Source organism: Bos javanicus, chromosome 29 (genome assembly GCF_032452875.1).
Source record: "Bos javanicus breed banteng chromosome 29, ARS-OSU_banteng_1.0, whole genome shotgun sequence".
Classification (NCBI taxonomy): Eukaryota; Metazoa; Chordata; class Mammalia; order Artiodactyla; family Bovidae; genus Bos; species Bos javanicus.
Genome location: NC_083896.1, coordinates 36,188,753 through 36,206,255, shown reverse-complemented (window position 1 = coordinate 36,206,255; position 17,503 = coordinate 36,188,753).

Genomic DNA, 17,503 nt, shown 5'->3' with positions numbered 1-17,503 from the left:
GAGGTGTGAGGCTTAGCGAGGGGCCAGGGTTGCCTGCGCTTTGTGATCGGAATAGCTGCTTGGTTCCTTGTATTCAGAACTACAGGTGAGACCTACTCTTCTCACTCTGTGGCTTATCACCTGTGAGTCCTTGGACGTGTCCCTAAACTCTCTGGTCCTTAGTTTTCTCTTGTGAGAAATGAAAGGATCTAGTTTCTTCAAATTGATAAATACAAATGGCTTCAAAAGTTCCTGTGAGGCTCTTGCCTGTGGGAGCCTCACAAGCACCTCCTGGAGCCATGAAGGAGGGGAAAAGCCCTCACCCCCACCCCACCTTGTGCAGGGAGGTTGTCACGACAAAGCAGCTGCTGCATTGATTTCTGAAAGCAGATCACTCCCTTATGCCCATGTGTAGAGAACAGGCTCTGTCCAAGCTGGAGGGTACACGTCGGACTCCCTGCAAGGACCTAGAAGCACCAGAGGCACAGGCTTAGGGAGGGAGTGATCGGGGTTTCCTTGCAGGCAGTGAATGGAGCAAAGAGGGTGGGGGTGCCCTGTCCACACCAGAGGGAGCTCACAGACACGGACCTGCTGGCCTCTTTAGCCTCTGAATAGACAGAGAAAGGAGCTGGAAACCCAAGGCTCTGAGGATGAGAAGCTGGGTTCAAATCCTAGTTACACTACTTAATGGCCTTGAGGTTGGGGGCATCTTTAAACTTTGGTGTTTGTAGACTGGGAAGGCCGCACGGGAATTAGCTGATAGGATCAGTAAATGTGTCTATCACAGGTCAGCACATTTTAGTCGGAATCATTCTGAAGTCCAGCAGACCAACATGGTGTCGAGGGAGACGCAAGTTCCTGCCTCCATGACTGTCCTCTCTTGGGGGACAATGGAGGGCTGAGCCTGCAAACCTGACTCACAGAACAGGAGGTGGAGATATGTGGGGAGGGCAGGCAGAAGACACCCTGGAAGAGCTGGTGTGGAGGAAGGGGTCTTGCTTGGATGCACAGAGGAGGTCTCTGGATGATCAAGGTCTGGAGGCGGAAAGGAGAGGACAGAGTTAGCTGGGGTCCAGAGCCTGGGACAGGCCTCCCCGGACACCATCTGTCCACCCATCAACCACAGCAAGAGGGTGGTTTGATATGGGAGTGAGGGGCTGTGGTCCTGAGGGCACTTTCTGGAGATGCAGGAGAGACATGGTGGAGGGTTCCAGGGGAGCTGGTGGTTCTGGCTGACAAGATGATGGAGTGGTGACTCAAAGACTAGAGAGGAAGGTAGAAACCCTTGTAAATCTGCTTTCTCAGCGGTGGAGACAGATCACTCTCTTCCTCCATGCCAGAGATCACTTTTCTTGCCTTCACTTTTTCTAAGTTCATTGAAGGTGACATCTAGTTGGCGTTTTCCTTCCTGCCTGGCTCCCTTGACCCTGGACTTCCTGACCTTTCCTACGGGGGCTTCCTCTAGCTCGTGTCGTGTCCGTGTTCAGGGATGTGGGCACTTATGGTGAAGAACAGCTTCTGCTGGTTAGAATCTGAAGGTGCTGAAGGTGGGTGGTCTCTGCAGAGTCCAACTCAGCCCTTAACTCTGACACACTTACCCCCAAGTGTCATCCCTACAAATCACTCATCTTTCTTCCTTATTCCCTCCCATACACTTTCCTTCTTTTCATTTCCTCTGTAAATACTGATAATTCAACTTCTCCTGTAAGAAGGTTTACATTTTTAACATTTCCTTTATGTGTCGTGTGGACATGAGTTCTTATCTGCATTGTAGTGAGAGAAACCTTCAGAGCAATTAGTGAGGATTACTTTCATGCATTGGAGAAGGAAATGGCAGCCCACTCCAGTGTTCTTGCCTGGAGAATCCCAGGGATGGGGGATCCTGGTGGGCTGCCGTCTCTGGGGTCGCACAGAGTCGGACACGACTGAAGCGACTTAGCAGTAGCAGCAGCAGCACAGTCAGACTGTAAGTAGTACCAAACCTCAAATAATAGCTGTTATACAAAAAAACACTTCCAATAGAGCTTGGAAGTAGACAGTCCAGTGATGGGATCCTGGCTCCGCTGTTCCTAGGTGTGGCCCTTTTCCAAATGGGTCCATGGCTAGCTAGCACCAGCACCAGCTGTTGTGTAAATATTCTAGGAAGCAGAAAGGAAAAATAGGCCAGGAAAGGACAAAAATCCCACATGTCTGACCCTTTCATTTCATTAACTGGAACTGAATGACTTGGTCACACCTAGCTTCAAGGGGGACTGGACAATATTGTCTTTATTCCATGCGGCCGTGTGTAAACTAAAAGCAGACGTGTTATGATTTAGGGATGATGTATATAGCAAATGTTCGAGTGGAAACTGACAGTTCTCACACATGTGTGTCTTGCCCAGGATTCCAGAGCACCAAAGGAAAGAACTGAAGCCTCAGCCTTTGACTTAAGGTCCAGTGGTCCTTCCAGTACATGGGGGTAGCCCATGGGGACACAGCAGGCACTGGCAGGTCCCTGAGCAAAAGATGAGCTATGCATTCTGTTCTTAAGGGTTGTCCAGTCTTTGAACATCTAACTAATGAAATATATGTTGTTGCTGTTTAGTTGCTAAGTTGTGTCTGACTCTTTCAAACTATGGACTGTAGCCCACCAGGCTCCTTTGTGCATGGGATTCTCCAGGCAAGAATACAGGAGTGAGTTGCCATTTCCTTCTCCCGGGGATCTTCCTGACTCAGGAGACTTTTGTCTCCTGTGTCTCCTGCATTGGCAGGTGGGTTTTTTAGCACTGAGCCACCTGGGAAGCTATGAAGTATAAAATAAATGTTAAACAGGGTGTACCAAGAGAGTATGCATTTATACACAGTAACTGCATCAAGAGATCAAAAGAAAGGAGTGTTTCCATGTGGGCTGGAACAGCCAAGGATAGTTACTAAGTGAAGGTTGGAGGCCAACTTTGAGGACCAGTTTGCTTCATCTGTGGAGGAGATGGGGGCTCTTTGGTAAGGAACTTGTTGGAGAGGTGGGTTTCTTATCTTTGAAATGACAGCATGGTCCTGATAGAGGAACTGCTGCCCAGATGATGACTGAGCTGAAGTAATAAAATAAATCGTTCCTTCTATACCTCTATCCTCCAAAAACTCTTTACTGCAATAACAATACAGGTGCATACCCACTCCTGCGGTAATAGTAATGGCCAGTGTTTACTGAGGGCTTATGTGTTCTGAGCCCTTATAGTATTACTCGCTTGCTCCTCTCACAGTCTCTGGGAGCAGGAATTATGTTGCTTTTATTTTGAAGTCAAGTAACTGAAAGACAGAGAGGTTTAGTAACCTTCCCAAATGAAAGCTAATGTTCCAGAATCTTCGTTCTGCACACGAGGTTATACAGACTTTCCTGTAGCAGCCCTGTCTTTGGGAGCATAAACCTTTAAAGCTGCAGACTGAGAAATGTCCCTGCTGTAAGAGAAGGCATTCCTGGGAACACAGGGTCACGTTTATGAGGCTGGGAGCAAAGCCCACATCCTGAGAGCCTCATCATAGGAGCTGTTATTTTTCTCTTGGATCATTGTATTATGGATAGGATTATTGTGTCCAGGCCTTTTAGACATGACAACTCTTCCAGTTCTAAGAACAAAAGTGAGAAGAGTGAGGCCCAGAGATTTGGGTAAGTCTTTGGCTTCCTTGGAGCCTTCCTGGTGGCTCAGACAGTGAGGAATCTGCCTGCAATGCAGGAGACCCAGGTTCAACCTCTGGTCAGGAAGAACCCCTGGAGAAGGGAATGGCTACCCACTCCAGTATTCTTGCCTGGAGAATCCCATGGACAGAGAAGCCTGGTGGGCTACAGTCCATGGGATCGCCCCGAGTGGCACACAACTGAGCAACTAAACACTTAACGTGGCTTCCTTGGCCTCAGTCCTTGAAGCTGAGTGCTGCCTGCAGTTTCTCTTCAGCTCTACAGAATCTGGGGCTTGGCGCAGCACTCACATCCTTCCTCAGCCTGTCTTCTTGATTACGAAACCAAAACATAGACCCAGGCCCAGCTCAGGGTGGCAGCCTCAACTCCCCCTGCAGGGTTCTAAATATCACCTCCTAGCTCTTTGATCAGTAGTGTTTGAGGCTTACAGCTCCAGTGAAGTGTATACACTCAGCCTCGTGAGCCCCTTGCAGACACTCTGCACCTATTCACCAGGCATTTGCCAAGCTCCTACTATGCGCCACATGTTGCACTGTGCCTGGAGACACAAAGGTAAATAAGACACTGGCTTTGGCCCCTTCAGGGTAGAGATCCTTAACCTGGGTTCCATGAATGGTTTTGGGGGATCTGTAGACACCCTAAAACTGTGTGAAACATTTGGTCTGTCTGCTAAGATGCGTACATTTTTCCCTAAGGAGAAACTTCATAGTTTTCATCCAGTTTATTAGTCCAGCAAAGAGTATGAATCACTGAGAAGGCAGTCAAGACAGAAATCTAAACAGATTTTCAGAAAAAAGTATTATGGGTCTATGTAGAGGCATGAGTCAGAGAAGGCAATGGCACCCCACTCCAGTACTCTTGCCTGGAAAATCCCATGGACGGAGGAGCCTCGTGGGCTGCAGTCCATGGGGTTGCTAAGAGTCAGACAAGACTGAGCAACTTCACTTTCACTTTCCACTTTCCTGCATTGGAGAAGGAAATGGCAACCCACTCCAGTGTTCTTGCTTTGAGAATCCCAGGGATGGGGGAGCCTGGTGGGCTGCCGTCTACGGGGTAGCACAGAGTCGGACACGACTGAAGTGACTTAGCAGCAGCAGAGGCATAAGTGAATGATCATAGAATTTGGAGGTGGGACAGCTTATACCTTTACCTGGGGATGGAGGTGGATCTGGGCTCCCTCAGCAGATGGTGTCACCTGGAGCTCAGGAAATGAGTAAGAACTGAGCTGGTGGGGAGGCCTTCCCAGGGAAGGTGTGAACCTGGGGGCCTAGTAGTCTGAACTGTCCTGTGTGGAGAGAATGCACATCTAGATTTCGATGCTGGGTATACAGGCTCGGAGGGCTTGTGAAGCAGTGAGGAGGAGGGTTGATTGTTGAAAGTTGATGCCTTGGATTTTCTGTTTGGGTGGGGAGGGTGGTGGATGGCAGCAGTAGAGTCCCTGGTATGTCCCTGATTCTGAGCAGCAGGAGTCTGACCTCTGCAGACAGGAGGCCTGAATCTCAGAGAAGGTCAACTTCCCATCTCAGCTTCCCGTTCCTGCAAACTGGGCTTGATATTTGATAAATAAATCATGCCATCTTCCCTTCACACCCAGCTCCAAATGAAAACATTCACGTTACCACCACTTCACAACCGGCCACTCCAGGCCCCTGACAATCAATTACCCACCGGAGATGAAATTATTGTTTAATGGCTCCTGGAATGGGCTCCCATCTGACATTCATCACAATCAATAATGCATCAGCAGGGACAAAAGAAATTACCTGCCTCCTGCTAAGTGAAAGAGTCCATTTCTATGCAGCACAGCCCCTTCACGCCTCCTGAGCAGCCCAGCACAGGTGGGTTTCCACACCACAGAGCTGCTTCCATGGGAGGTGGGCAGGCAGGCTCTTGGGTGGGTGTATGGCCATTGCTACCCACCTGGGTTGGGCAGGGCGTGTGGGTAGGCCAGAGGTGGGATGGTGAACAAGTAGTGATGGCCGATCAGATTCACGGTGAAGCAGTCACCACTTGCCATTTCCATCTTTTTTCAGTGGACATTGTGTCTCCATGATTCCCTGTAGAGATGGACAGGAAATAATTTCCTTATAGATATTTTGTAGGCCACTGCTTTTGGCTTCTGGTGAACCCTGGCCTTACCACTTTCTGCAGGATGAACATAGATGAATTTCTCACCTCTTGAATCTGAGTTTTCTTATCCATAAAGTGTGCTTAATAACACTGACTGTAGATGCTTGTGTTGGGATTAAATGGAAGATCACACATAATGCATCCGAAATGCAATCCGTTCTCTTTCCACCCGTATTTGGGAAAATATTCTGATGGTGTGATTCATCCTGGTATTGCTGGTGGGGAGCTTAGTTTAAACAAGGACAGATTAAGAGAGAAAGCATATTTAAATGTCAACTCCCCAAATCATAGGGAATGTCCATGTTATTTCATCAGCAAATATACTGGAGATACCAGTTCTATCAGGGACTTCCCTGGTGGCTCAGCGGTAAAGAATCCACCTACAATGCAGGAGACGCAGGAGACGAGGGTTCGATCCCTGGGTCAGGAAGATCCCCTGGAGGAGGGCACGGCAACCCACTCCAGTATTCTTGCCTGTAGAAACCCATGGAGAGAGGAGCCTGGCGGGCACAGTCCATGGGATCGCAAAGAGACATGACTGGAAACAACTGAGCACCCATATGCCCTCACACCAGTTCTACCATTAGAACAACTCAGAGGCGTTTTAACCAAACCAGAGTCCAAGACACAAAGATTCCCCTCTTTCCTTCCCTGCTTCCCTCATTGATCCATCTGTTTACCTGTTCCTCTCTTTTTATTGGGTGCCAGCTGTGGACCATAGTTGGATATGGTCCATAAATGGATATAAATCACGTTTTTCTTTCTGCCCTTTCTCAAAGAACTAGCAGTAGGGTGCAGAATAGAGTTCCAAGTAGATAGGCATAGAGCGGCGCAGTGAGTACCAAGTCTCCTTGGGTAGGCATGGAAGGCTTTTTGGAGGAGACAATGCCCAAGCTCACACTTAACAGTGGTGCAGGTGTTTGCTATTGTACAGGTTTAGGGAGTGCTGAGGGAGAGGGTATGTGTCTTACTGCTATTTGGTCATGATTTCCCTGCAAAGTTCCTTTTTTACCTCCAGTCTCAATATTTCATGCCATGCTCATTTTACAGGTGGGTAAATTAATCCAAGGGAAGCCAAGTGATTATCTGACACCAGAGGGAGGTTGGAGTTAGAGCCAGAATTGGGATGAGATCAAATTGCCAACATCCGCTGGATCATGGGAAAAGCAAGAGAGTTCCAGAAAAACATCTATTTCTGCTTTATTGACTATGCCAAAGCCTTTGACTGTGTGGATCACAATAAACTGTGGAAAATTCTGAAAGAGATGGGAATACGAGACCACCTGAACTGCCTCTTGAGAAATTTGTATGCAGGTCAGGAAGCAACAGTTAGAACTGGACATGGAATAACAGACTGGTTCCAAATAGGAAAAGGACTTCGTCAAGGCTGTATATTGTCACCCTGTTTATTTAACTTATATGCAGAGTACATCATGAGAAACACTGGACTGGAAGAAACACAAGCTGGAATCAAGATTTCCGGGAGAAATACCAATAACCTCAGATATGCAGATGACACCACCCTTATGGCAGAAAGTGAAGAGGTACTAAAAAGCCTCTTGATGAAAGTGAAAGTGGAGAGTGAAAAAGTTGGCTTAAAGCTCAACAATCAGAAAACGAAGATCATGGCATCTGGTCCCATCACTTCATGGGAAATAGATGGGGAAACAGTGGAAACAGCGTCAGACTTTATTTTTCTGGGCTCCAAAATCACTGCAGATGGTGACTGAAGCCATGAAATTAAAAGACACTTATTCCTTGGAAGGAAACTTATGACCAAGCTAGATAGCATATTCAAAAGCAGAGACATTTCTTGGCCAACAAAGGTCCTTCTAGTCAAGGCTATGGTTTTTCCTGTGGTCATGTATGGATGTGAGAGTTGGACTGTGAAGAAGGCTGAGTGCCGAAGAATTGATGCCTTTGAACTGTGGTGTTGGAGAAGACTCTTGAGAGTCCCTTGGACTGCAAGGAGATCCAACCAGTCCATTCTGAAGGAGATCAGCCCTGGGATTTCTTTGGAAGGAATGATGCTAAAGCTGAAGCTCCAGTACTTTGGGCACCTCATGCTAAGAGTTGACTCATTGAAAAAGACTCTGATGCTGGGAGGGATTGGGGGCAGGAGTAAAAGGGGACGACAGAGGATGAGATGGCTGGATGGCATCACTGACTTGATGGACGTGAGTCTGAGTGAACTCCGGGAGTTGGTGATGGACAGGGAGGCCTGTGTGCTGCGATTCATGGGGTTGCAAAGAGTCGGACATGACTGAGTGACTCATCTGATCTGATCTCTCCTGATTCACAGCTCAGGTTTCTTAAAAATTTTTTTGGCCATGTCCCATAGCATGTGGCAGAGAAGGCTATGGCACCCCATTCCAGTACTCTTGCCTGGAAAATCCCATGGACGGAGGAGCCTGGTGGGCTGCAGTCCATGGGGTCGCTAAGAGTCGGACACGACTGAGCGACTTCACTTTCACTTTTCACTTTCATGTGTTGGAGAAGGAAATGGCAACCCACTCCAGTGTTCTTGCCTGGAGGATCCCAGGGACAGGGGAGCCTGGTGGGCTGCCGTCTATGGGGTCGCACAGAGTCGGACACGACTGTAGCGACTTAGCAGCAGCAGCATAGCATGTGGGATCTTAGTTCTCCAATCAGGGATTGACCCTGGGCACCCTACATTGGAAGTGAAGATTTCTAACCACTGGACCGCCAGGGGAGTCCTCAGCCCAGGTTTTTTAACCTTTGCTCTGCCTATGAAGAGCCTTATACGGAAGGAGCAAACTTATTCAACACACACTGACCTTCCTCAAGATCTCTCTTTTAAGCCATAGTGAGAAATGGATTGACATAAAGATGGAAATGATCTCAAAGTGAGACATACAAATAGCTAATAGCAGTGCCATTTAGTTGAGAAGGAATTTCCCTGGTGGCAGACTGACGCGACTTAGCAGCAGCAGCAGCAGCAGCAGCAGATGGTAAAGAATCTGTCTGCAGGAGACCTGGGTTCGATCCCTGGGTTGGGAAGATCCCCTGGAGAAGTGAATGGCAACCCACTCCAATATTCTTATCTGGAGAATTCCATGGAAAGAAGAGCCTGGTGGGCTACAGTCCATGGGGTCACACACGTGGCTGAGTGACTAACACTTTTAGTCGAGAAGGGGTAAAGCAGAGTACCAGGGATGCACAGAGGAAGAACAATCCACTTTGTGGGTGGAGAGAAGACTTCCCACACAAGTTGGCACCTGAGGAGCTAGCAGAGCTATCTTTGCTGGCATACACATCGCTCAGCTTGCTGCTGCCTTGAAGTAACAAAGAATCCTAAGATTCTACAATTCAGCATTGCTCCTGTTTGTTACCCAGTGGCCCACCTTCTTATGTGGGCTTCCCTACTGATGAAAACTGAAATTTTCTCCTTCTGAAAGTGAAAGTCGCTTAGTTGTGTCCGACTCTTTTTGACCCCATGGACTGTAGCCCGCCAGGCTCCTCTGTCCATGGGATTTCCCAGGCAAGAATACTGTAGTGGGTTGCCATTCCCTTCTCCAGGGCATTTTCCCAATCCTACTGCATGCTGAAGGCTTCTCTATCTGTTTCCTTCTGAGCCTGATTCTGGATGGTTGGCAATAGTGAATAAACCAGGCATGCGTGAGAGCAGCTCTCTGCCTGTGGAAGAGTGTTTTATTATGATTACAAAACGCAAAGCCTCACAACAATCCATATTGGTCATTATGTGCTGAGGGTCATCAGCCCTGTGCTCTGGAGGGGGTAACATCATTGTCAAGAACTCTTAATTGCCTGCCTCTGCTTTTACAGCCTTGGCCTGTACCTTAGACTCCATCCTAAAGATCAGTGGGGAACCCAAGAATGAGACTGGGGCAATTCAGAAAACTTGAGTGAGCTTCCCCCACAGACTCCTGCTCCCTGTAGAGATGGGCAGTGGGATGACTCACCTAAGATGGGCAATGTAGGAGACCCAGGTTAGATCCCTGGGTGGGGAAGATGCCTGGAGAAGGAAATGGCTACCCACTGCAGTATTCTTGCCTGGAGAATCCCAGGGATAGAGGCACCTGGTGAGCTACAGTCCAGACACCAGGGCTGGAGAGTGAGGACTGTAGAGAATGGGACTTCTGGACGGAGAAGTTGGTGCCCAGAGAGGCATCTGCATGCCCAGGCAGAGACTCTGGTTGTTCAACATAATTGCTGTTTGCCCAGCTTCCTTTTGAATTTATTTTCCCATTGGCTAAACACCATGAAATTCCACCCCTGGACAACCATGGGTTCAAGGGACCTCACTCTTATTTTTTCACGTTCTCTTTTTCAAAAAACACTTTTTAAAATATTCACTTCTACTTATTTGTCCATGCCACGTCTTAGTTGCAGCAAGCAGGATCTTCAGTGTTCATTGTGGCATGTGGGATCTAGTTCCCTGACCAGGGATCGAACTCAGACCCGCTGCACTGGGAGAGCAGTCTTAGCCACTGGACCACCAGAGAAGTCCATATTCATTTTCTTTCCTCCTCTTTGTCCCTCACTCCTTCCCTCTCTTCCTCTCTCTTTCTTAACACAAATGTGGGGATTATTTTAGTCCTAGTCTTACAAAACTGAAATCGAATAAATACATTTTTCTGTAACTTGTTTTTCTCTGAACCATATATCACAGAAATCCCTCTGGGTCAATAGATACAGATTGAACAAGACCACATTCTTTTTATTAGTTGAAGAATATTTTATGGTGTGAGTTCTCCAGGGCATTTAACCATTTCCAGCACAGAGTGTGTTTCCACTTGTAGTCACTACCAACTCTGCTGTAGTAACCATCCTGTGCACACTCTTTGACACTCTACTTTCATTTCTAGAGCTAGGTGCCTGTAAGTGTGATCTAGGGGGCAAAGTATGTGTATATTTGGAATTTTAATAGATCTTGCCTGGTATTGTAGCCGTTCACATTCCCACCATCAATGTTTGAGAAGACTTTACCTCCAGAATTCTTACCAGGGTAAACTCTCTTTTAAAATGCAAATACTTCTGGAAAGGTGTTGAGCTAGCAGCAGAATATGACAAGGCCTTTAATGTATATACTTCTTTTTGGCAGTTTGCAAAGTGTTTTTATCACATGTTTTATCCCATCCACCCCCAAGAAAGTCCTTAGGAGTGGTTTTTGTAGAAACAGACTCTTAAACTTAGAATGCAGAACCACTGGCCCAATGCAGGGCCAGAGGGACCTCAGATCCAGAACCAGTGACTGATGGGACCTTCACTGACACCCACCCCATCTTTACAAGGAAGTGTAGGTGATTGGGTCGCCAGGTGTAGGGAACACTGTCTATGCACCTGTCTGGGCCCTGCTACTAAGGACCTAGCTGGCATTGGACAAGTTGCTTCACTTCCTGTGCCACCAATTCCTTGTCTGAACCTTGAGCTCAAGTTCTGCCTCTGTACCCAGACCCTGGATTGAATCTTGAATACAGTTTGGGTAGAAAAGTAGAAAGGGATAGCTTCGTTGCTTTGCCAGGCAACGGGAGCTATGGTGGGCTAATGTTGTGTATCTCAACCTGGAGGGGGAAGTGAGGAGTTTATAGTCATAGTTCAAAGAGGCTGTGATCAGCTCATGAACATTCTTCTGATGGTATGGTGGTGAGGTAAGTGGGAGTCAGCATCACCAACCTTCTGGTTCCAACCGGTCTGGGGTCTCCGTGCTTGTGGGCAGCACTCAGTTAACTTCTCCCGTCTGGTGGGGGTTTCTGTATCTGCAAAACAGCTCAAAGATCATTGTTCTGTGTATCCCTTGAGGGGGAAGCAAGATCCTGGCCACCAAGGCTGCTTTATTTTTCCCTGACCGCTCCTCCCTTAACTCTACATCCCCCTCCCTTCCCTAATTAGTGAGTGTTTGAACTTGCCCATTATAACTTAAGAAAGGTCAAGGAAGCTGAATGAAGCCTATTTCCTGTAAACAAGCAATGGGGGACACAGAAAGGCTTTTGTGCCCCACAGGGTCCTGCTTGGTTCCAATGTGAGGGGCTGAGCCCGGTGCTCCCCAGTATCCTTCCAGCCCTCAGTGGAGTGGCTCAGAGGAGGGGTTCCTGCTAACAGGGAGGCAGATGCCGAAGGAGAAAGGAATTCTGATGGGGGCAGCGAGCACACTGGGGAAAAGATGTAAGGGCTTCTTTAAAATCATAGGATGCTGTACAAACCACAAGTTTTGTATATTGAAGATTAAAGCCATATAGTTTGAATACATCTAGCATAACACCCAGCCAGCAGTCTGAGGCTTGTTCACCACTGGACTGACTGATACGGTGCTGGCAGCACAGCACGTAAGGCCTGGCAGGAACTCTGGAAACTGGGTTTTTTCTTTGTGCACCTTGAGGCAAATACCCAAGTGATGCTGGAGCATGTGTTCGTGAATTATAAATTCTGCCATTTAAAGACTTATTGTGTGCCAGGTAGACTGTTAGTAGCTTCATGTCCATTGAGCTATCTTCTCTGGAGGATGGTTGTATCCTGTACAACAGCTTTCCTGGCAGATTTTTTAGGTCAGATGGGCTTTGATCTGCTCAACCTACCACTGAGGTGACTTTAGAAGCCTCATTTTGAGGTGGGATTGCGGATGGCTGTGACATCCTTGTTTATAGATATGGCAGAGGGCTTCCCAGGTGGCTCAGACGTTAAAGAATCTGCCTGCAGTGTAGGAGACCCAGATTCGATCCCTGGGTTGGGAAGATCCTCTGGAGAAGGGAATGGCTACCCACTGCAATATTCTTACCTGGAGAATTCCATGGACAGAGGAGCCTGGTGTGTTACAGTCTGTGGAGTTGCAGCCTGCAGAGGAGGCCCCGAGAATTTTAGTCCCCCTACACGTGTTTCCCTGACTGTCCTCAAGAAGACAATCCAGACTGTTGGGTAGAGAGGTCTTGACTAGTTTTATTTCCCTACGAAAGGTTTCAAGATCTGGGAGGACTGGGTTAAAAGATACATATTTTAGCATTTCTGCATATTTGTTCAATTTAACTTTAAATATAAGTGAAAATAGTTTGAAACTGAAAAGAGACATCCAAATAACACTAGGATTTATTGTTATTAAATTGAATTTGTTTGGGGACCTGATTTTTAGTGTTTATTTAAAATAATCAAGCATGTGTGAATATAGATTAGTTTCATCTGTTTGTTTTTTTTTTTTTCATCCATAAAGTGAGTATGAGAGTAGTGCCCACTTTGTGGTTTTTTTCCCTTGAGGATTGAATAAGATAATGTAGAAAAAAGTGCTTTTTAAATTGTAAAGTACTAATCAGATATTAATAATAATATTTATTATCAAATTAGTCATCCTCCCTACCTTTCCAGTATCTGAAGACTTTTAAAGCAAGCTTTCAGTCCATTTCTACTGAGGAGTATTGGAGATGTCCCAGGAGAGAGAAAGCTGGAGGCTGGTCACAGTGAGTGAGTCCTTGTCCTGTTGATGAATGGACAGAATGGACGCATTGATTGGACACATGATTCCCCATCTGACACTTCATGACTCCATGGCTGGGACACTTAGGGTAAGTGCCTATAGCTTCCGGAGCCAGGTAAAGCATATAACCTGTAGTTCATATGGTGTGTGTGTGTGCATAAGAACCAAACAACGAGCTTGATGTATCATCGTGGCTTAACAATAATTGCTCTCAGTTGAAGGTTACCCTTGGCTTCATGATAAGAGGCCGATTATCACATGCTTTGGCTGAGCAAGTAGAGCAGGTTCAGACTGGCAAGTCAAGGGACTGAGGCTGCTAAATCATGTTTCTCTAAGACACCCTTATACTAAGCTCTTTTTTTTAAAAAGACACGAATGGATATTATTACCTTTATTCATAATAATGCAATGAAGCAATTGCTGATTCTGGGAATCATATTATGAGAATCTGAACTTTTTAAACATTCAGGCAAAGCAAAGCATCAGAAACCAAGTAGTCTGGGGGGGTGGGAAGCTCAGGCAGGGAACAGTGGTTGGCTCTGGTTTTGGTCTCATGCAGGGAGAAGCAGAATCTCACTTCTCGACTTGCATAAAGCTGGCTCTGAACTTGGGATTCCCCTTGCAGCACCCTCCTGGTTTGTTATCCGACTGGGTCTGACTCCGATTGGGTGGGGTGGGGTGGGGCTGCCCTAGGACTACAGGGGGCTCCCAGGCAGAGAATTCTGTTAAGTTCAGAGGAGGAGAGTTCCATCCAAGGTCAGGTTTCTCTTGGGCAGGGTGTAGAGCTCTGGGAATTGAAGCCATGTTTCTGAGCATCGTGGGCCAGTGAAGCTGGGATGGAAGGGTGGAGACGGCATGGAGGTCAACCCTGCAGAGGGAGGAGATAGAAAGGGAGGCAGATAGAAATCTCTGGCGCCTGTGTTTAGCTGTAATCTAACATGACTTTCCCCTCTGTTGGCAAAGAGGGCCACATGATGTTAACATTCATTATCATGTCATATTCGATTGACTGCCAGGATTTATTATACTTTCTGCTGTTACACCCGGAATACTGACAAAACCCATTCCCGTGCCCAAGAAAGTTCTCTGCTTTCTAATCTTCACAGAATAACAGGGAGGTGGAAGGCCATCAATACCAGAGTAATGAGTGTCAGAGTGAGGCCAGACCAGCAGCACCTTCATTCCAGAAGCAATGGGAAAAGAAGGGAAGAGGGGCTGGGGGAACGTGAGCCTGCCTCTGGATGATGAAGCGTAGAGCTTGGCTGGGCGGCTTGCTGGGTCCAGGGGGGCAGCCGAGGGCTCCCCACGGGGGTGTCGGTGCAGACAGCCAGGGTGTGGCTTTGCATTATCATCCAGGAATAGTTGTGCAAGCAGAGAGAGGGAGAAACCATTTCCACCATTAAAACAGTCCAGCATTTTACCCAAGTCAATTAATTAGCTCTGAAACTGTTTATTGAGCATCCCTTAGTGACCAGGCACTGTACTCAGCTTCTAGGGATCCAGGAGATAAGCAGAAATCTCCACAAAATAGCAATCTCATGGGGGCTGGGGACAGACAACCTAACAACTAGTGGACAATGTGCTAAACCCGGTCATAGAGTTTCAGTAGGCCACTCGAATATTTATTAAAGCTGTTTAATACACTGAGCTAGATGCTGGAAATATGAAGATGAATAAAACAGGATCATTGTGGTCTCGGACATCACAGAGAGTGTTCGGGGAGCCCAGAGCAGGGAGGGTCTAGAGTATACTCCATCTGAGCAGGGAGGAGAGGCACAGGCTGGTGGCAGGGCAGCTGGTAGCCAGGAGCCAGGCAGGTGTGGGGCAGCCGTGGTTCCTGGAGAGGGACCACATGTGAAAGGGCTCAGAGCCAGGAAGAGAGCATCAGGTTGAGCAACCTCAGTGAGTTCTGAGTACTCTGGAGCATTGGGGTCTGTGCAGGGAGTTGGATGGGGAACCACCAACCCTACCCTGAAAGGCGCCGTCAGGGGAGGTCTCTCTTCCAGGATGCATCTGCCTCCCAGCTGTCCATGTTCCTCTGTTTAGGATTCCTTTTCCCATTTCTGCCCTATCTTCTCCATCTCATCTCCCTTCTCTTCATCTTATCTGTCTCCCTCACTCTACTTCTCCCCACTCCTCCAGCAGCACTTTGATCAGAGTTAGATATTAGATGACCATAGCTATGAGCCCAAGGGAACTTCCATTTCAGCAGAGATCCCTAAACATTGGACACTTTCAACCTTTGGACCCCCGAGGCCTGGGTGGGATGTAGTGGGGGGAGGCAATCAGTTTTCCCAGCATCTTTCAAAATATACTGCCTGGGTGCTAAGTTGCTCAGCCATATCTGATTCTTTGAGACCCTATGGGTCTGTGGAATTCTCCACGCAAAAATACTGGAGTAGGTAGCCATGCCCTCCTGCAAGGGATCTTCCTGACCCAAGGATTGAACCCACATCTCTTATGTCTCCTGCATTGGCATGCAGGTTCCCTGCCACTAGCACCTCCTGGGAACCAAAACTCATCTGCTTAGGGGAGGGAAGCATGGAGAAAGTGATTTCTGGGTGCTCAGAATTCCGGTAAATGTGTGATTTCTTTAATCATACTGTCAAAGGCCAGAGCTGTGCCAGGCCTGAATCTCAAAGGGTGGAACTCAAGCATGGATTCTGTTTTCCTTCTTTGGAGGGAGAAAATGCCAGAGTTTTGTTTTTTCACATTTATCTCAGCCCTGAAGAACATCATGAGGAATCTAAAATATCCTTGACGGGGGGGCCAGAGACTCAATGATTAAAATTCTGAAGAAATAGCTCTCATATGGAGAGCCGGGGTTTTATTTGTGTTAGAATGACTCTGATTTGCTAGAGCCCTTGGGATGGGTCAGCTGAGGTTTTCTGTAAACTGAAGGGTACATTTGCATCTTTGTTTGTATAAATTAAAATAATCATTTACATACACATTTGCATACTGTAAGAACTCTGTGTACACAAGATTAAATTAATTAGTAGCTCTGATATGGAAGCTGTATCTAAAAGCACCGACCATGCTATCTCGTGGAAAGAACTCGGGTTCTTGAAGCCTTTGAGGAAGAATTGGGCCCAGATCCTGCATGCACTACCTATTGGCCAGTGGCTTCTCTTTGAGTCTTGATTTCTCGTGGCTCAGACAGTAAAGACTCTGCCTGCAATGTGGGAGACCTGGTTTTGATCCCTGGGTTGGGAGGATCCCCTGGAGAAGGGAATGGCTACCCACTCCAGTATTCTTGCCTGGAGAATCCCATGAACAAAAGAGCCTGGTCGGCTACAGTCCATGGGGTTACAAAGAGTCAGGCACGACTGAGCGATTTCACTTTCACTTTTCTTAGTGCATAAAAATAGGTGAAATAGCATCTGCTTCACTACCTGTTGTTTAAGGCCCAGGCAGTTGAATAATGGATAAAAAGTCCCCAGTGCAATGAGGGTATAGGGAGGATGCGTGATGCAAGTTGGTTTTTTGGCAACTCAGGATCGTGGCCCAAACTGAGAAGCTGGTGAAGAGCAGTCTGGCAGGCCTCTTTCGGTTTTCTCTAAAGAAGGGGAGGGTGAGCCACTGGGTAATCATGAGATGAAAATAAGAACAAACTGACCTGGGCGCGGCCTACTCTGCAGTGTCTAGGGACCATCATGATTCCCAGGTCTCACTGCTCTTCTTCATCTTCTTTTTAAAATATTTATTTATTTATATTTTTGGCTGTGACTGTTCTTAGTTAGGGTTTGAAGGATCTTCCTTGTGGTATGTAGGCTTCTCTCTAGTTGTGGCATATGAGCTTAGTTGCCCCTCGGCATGTGGGATCTTAGTTCCATGACCAGGGATTGAACCTACATCCCCTGCATTGCAAGCTGGATTCTTACGCACTGGACCATCACCTCACCGCTCGTCTTAACCAGTGTGACTCCATGTTTGGTGATGAGTCTGCAGCTGAAGGGAACGCCGTTCTGTGGGCCTGCCATCCTTCCTTTATGCTCACCTGGAGGAGTCTGCCCTCTGCTTGTTCATGTGTGGACCGTGATGGAAGCAAGGGCAGGTGTCTGGAGAAGACCCTGACCGTGTCGTGTTAGCTGGAGTCACTGAGAGGTGGCTGCCGCGCTGGAAATTAAGGTGGGTGGGCAGGGCTGATCTCTCTGCAGGATGCAGCAGGGAGGGGTCAGCAAGGGAAACTTGCAGAATGGGAGGGGCCTGCCACCCCTGGCAGTGTAAGAAGAGCCTGAGATTATGCTGAGAAAGGCTTGGCCGGAGCAGTC